At 48.5% G+C, this 4,184-nt stretch overlaps 1 pseudogene; it reads left to right on the top strand.

Moving 5' to 3' along the window:
* The first annotated feature begins 1,312 nt into the window (after nt 1-1,312).
* Nucleotides 1,313-3,755, top strand: LOC112934181 (furin pseudogene; annotated as a pseudogene).
* Nucleotides 3,756-4,184: the final 429 nt, after the last annotated feature.

Here is a 4,184-nt window from a genome sequence, read left to right as displayed (position 1 = left end):
GACAGATATTTATTAAACATTCCATCCAGAACCAGTGGTATACACACTCTTCCAAATGTACATGGAATATTCTCCAGAAGATTATGTATTAGGCCATAAAATAAGTCTTAATAAATTTAAGAAGATAGAGATCATGTCAAGCATCATTTCCAAACACAATGGTATAACACTAGAAGTCATTTGGAAAAATGAAACTGGAAATTAACGTGTGGAGACAAAACAACATATTACTGAACACGCAATGAGTCAAAGAGAAAAAATATCTTGATACAAACATGCAGATACAATATTCCAAACTAAGAGGATCCAGCAAAAGCTGTTCTGTGGCAAGTTCACAGTGATAAACAGCTAGACATAAAAAAAAAAAAAAAAGGAAAAGGAAAAGTTCAAATAATCTGACTTTGTACCTCAAAGACTAGGGAAAAAGAGAACAAAGTAAATCTTAGTACAAAGAAGACGACAAAGGTCAGAGTGAAAATAAATGAAATAGAGACCAAAAAACAATGGAAAATATTCATGAAGCTAAGAGCTTATTCAAGAAAAATAGGCAAGCCATTAACTTGATTTACTAAGAAAAAAGAGATTGAAATACACAAAATTAGAAATGAAAGAGACATTACTGTATATCATTTGTTACACAAAATAATCAAATGATCATAAGAGACTGCCTTGTACACTTACATGCCAACAAACTGGACAACCTACAAGAAACAGAGAAATTTCTAGAAGCATAAAACCTACCCAGACTAAATCATGAAGAAATACAAAGTCTGAACAGATGGATTACTAGAAAGGAAATTGAATCATTAATCAAAAAACTGTGAGCAGAGAAAGTCCAGGACCACATGCTTCCCTGGTAAATTTTATCATACTTTTACAAAAGAATGAACACCAATTCTTCTAAAACTCTTCAAAAAACCAGAGGAGGAACCTGCTAAGGAGCTGGAGCTCTAGCCCAAGCCCAACCCTGCACTGGTGGCTGGCTGTGTGGAAACCACCGGCCTAGCCTCTCTGTGGTGACACTGGTCCCTTGCAAGGGAGGATGCTAAGCACACACCCCACTCCCGCCTACAGTAGTGCTCTTTACTTCACCAGGGGCACAGGAACCACCACAGCTCTCACCTGGAAAACTTATCCCCAGCCCCTGACTGCAGCCGACCGCCCTCCAACTCTTTTCACAGCCCCACCTTGCTCCACCCCATGGTCCTGCCAGTAAGCACCCAGGGCACAGGCAGTGAGGAAGCACTTGAGAACCTAGTCCCTATGACCAAGGAGTCCCAGGGTTCCGGGGTCCTGGCCACCTGTCTCCACCATGAAGCTGAGGCCCTAGTTTGCTTCAGCAGGTGCCTTGGTCCTGGTGGCAGCCATGCCTGTGACCAGAAGGTCTATACCAACACCTGAGTAAGCAAGCATTCCAGAAGGCCCAGCTGCAGCAGACAGCCTGGCACATAAGAATGGCTTCTTCATCCTGTGCCAGATATTCACAACTATTACCACTTCTGGCACTGAGAGGTGACAAAGCAGTCCCAGTTGCCTCACCATCTGGAACACAGTAGACTCTGGAGGGAGCCTCAATTACAGTGGCTGGAGCAGCTGGTGGCAAAGCAAAGGACCCAAAGGGATGCATACCAGGAGCCTAGGAACACCAAGTTTCAGCAGCAGTGGTACCTGTCTGGCATCACCCAGGGCGACCTTAACATGAAGGAGGCTTGCATTCAGGGGTACAGCATTGTTGTCTCCATTCTGGGTGATGTAATCGAGAAGAACCACCCAGACTTGGCAGGTAATTATGATCCTGGGGCCAGCTTCGATGACAATGACCAGGACCCTGACCGCCAGTCTTTTTTTTTTTTTAATTTATTCATTTATTCATGAGAGATGAGAGAGAGAGAGACAGACAGACAGATGAACAGGCAGAGGGAGAAGCAGGCTCCATGCAGGGAGCCTGATGTGGGACTCGATCCCCAGTCTCCAGGATCAAGCCCTGGGCTGAAGGTGGTGCTAAACCACTGAGCCACCTGGGCTGCCCTGACCTCCAGTCTTAGTACACACAGACGAATGACAACTGGCATGGCACACAGTGTACGGGCCAGGAGGCTGCAGTGGCCAACAACAGTATCTGTGGCTTAGGTGTAGACTACAATGCCTGCATCGGGGAGGTACACATGTTGGATGGTGAGATGATAGACGTGATAGGAGTACATAGGAGTACACCCCCTAAGCCTGAACCCCAACCACATCCGCATCTATGGTGCCAGCTAGGGCCCCAAGTATCAATGGCAAGCCCATGGATGGACCCACCTATCTCACTGAGGAGGCCAACTTCTGGGGGAAGTTAGCCAGAGCCACAGAGGATGGGCTTCATCTTTGGGCCTTGGGAAATGAGGGCCAAGAGCATGACAAGTCTAATTGTAACCGATATCTACATGCTGTCCCTCAGCAGCACCACAAAGCTTGGCAATGTGTTCTGGTATAGCAAAGCCTGCTCGTACACACTGGCCACTACCTATAGCCATAGCAACCAGAGCAAGAAGCAGATAGGGGATGCTTCTAGGATTTTCAGAAGTGTACAGAGTCTCACACAGGGATGTAGGCCTCTGCCCCATTGGCAGCTGGCACCATCATTCTCGTCTTGGAAGCCAGAAAGAGCTTCACCTGGTGAGACTTCAAAGACAGCCTACCTCATTGCTAATGACTGCGTCAGCAATGGTGTGGGCCCAAAGGTGAGCAATTCATATGGTACAGGATATTGGACACAGGTGCTGTGGTGAGCCTGGCCTAGAACTGGATGGCAGTGGTCCCACAGAGGAAGTGCATCATGGACACCTCCACTGAGTCTAAGTACATCAGGAAACAACTGAGGTACAAAAGACTGTCCCTGCCTGCCTGGGGGAGCTCAGCCACAGCACACAACTGGAGCATGCACCGTCCCACCTCACCCTCTCCAACTATCGCCATAGCTACTTGGCTGTCCAACTGGTCAGCCCTACAGGCACCTATTCCACCTTGCTGGCTGCCACGTCAGACAATTACTCCACAGATGGGTTTAAGAACGGGTCTTCATAGTAATCTATTCCTGGAATGAGAAGTCTTCTGGCAAGTGGGTCCTGGAGACTGAAAACACCAACAAAGCCAACAACTATGGGACACTAAGTTCACCTTTGTGCTGTGTGTCATGGCCCTGAGAGCCTGCACACACCTCCTGAGAGATCAAGACTCATATTTCCAGTCAGTAGCACTGAGAATGATGTGGAGATTATGCGGGCCAGCATCTGTGCCCCATGCCACACCTTGCGTGCCATGTGCCAGGTCTGGCCCCTACAGGCTGCCTCAGTTGTCCCTGCCATGCCTCCCTAAACCCTGTGGAGCAGATGAGTTCCCAGTAGAGCCAGAGCACCCTTAAATTCCTGAGCAGCAGCCACCCCAGAAGGTAGAGGTGGAGTCTTGGCTAAGGGCAAACAGCAGGGCTGCTGCTCTCATATTTGCCTGAGGCATACTGGTCTTTATCACTGTCTTTGTGGTCCTACACCAGCACTGTAGCTTCAGCTTCTGGGGGGTGAAGGTGTACAATGTAGACTGTAGCCTCATCTCCTACAAGGGGCTGCCCCCTGAAGCCTGGAAGGAAGAGTGCCCATCTGACTCAGAAGAGGATGACGGAGGGCCAGAGCAAGAGGACCAGCTTTATCCCAGACCATGAGTACCTATGCCTGGCCCTTCAAGCCCATCTCACTCCTTGGGTATTTTTTAATTCATGAAAATGTTGTGTTGTTGTTGTTGTTTGTTTGTTTATCTTGGGACTGGATTTTGACCCCAGCTAGGAGGCAAGAGGGGCACAGACTGCTTCCCATCCTACCCTTGGATAGCCTGAGACAGGGCCCCAGGAGAAGCTGGGGGAAAGGGAGGGCCTCATCCCACCTGTAGGACCCCCTTCAAGTGGAGAAAGGAGTAGAACATTTAGGGCAGCTTTCCAAGGTCCAGCGGCCAGCCAGAGTTCCCTGAGGAGTGAAAAGGATCAGTCCTTTTTCAGGATTCCTGACCTGAGCTACAGCTCTTGTCCCTATTCTGTTCTGTCCCTCTAAAGCACTAATGGTTCCCCCGCTCCTCATCTAGGCAGCAGGAAGACTGGCCTAGGAGGTTGAAGGAGAAGGCCACCTCTCCAAGATCTTTAGTATCTCCAATCTTGA

This window comes from Vulpes vulpes, chromosome 9, assembly GCF_048418805.1.
Source record: "Vulpes vulpes isolate BD-2025 chromosome 9, VulVul3, whole genome shotgun sequence".
NCBI classification, from domain to species: Eukaryota; Metazoa; Chordata; class Mammalia; order Carnivora; family Canidae; genus Vulpes; species Vulpes vulpes.
This window is presented reverse-complemented; position numbering and strand designations above follow the sequence as displayed.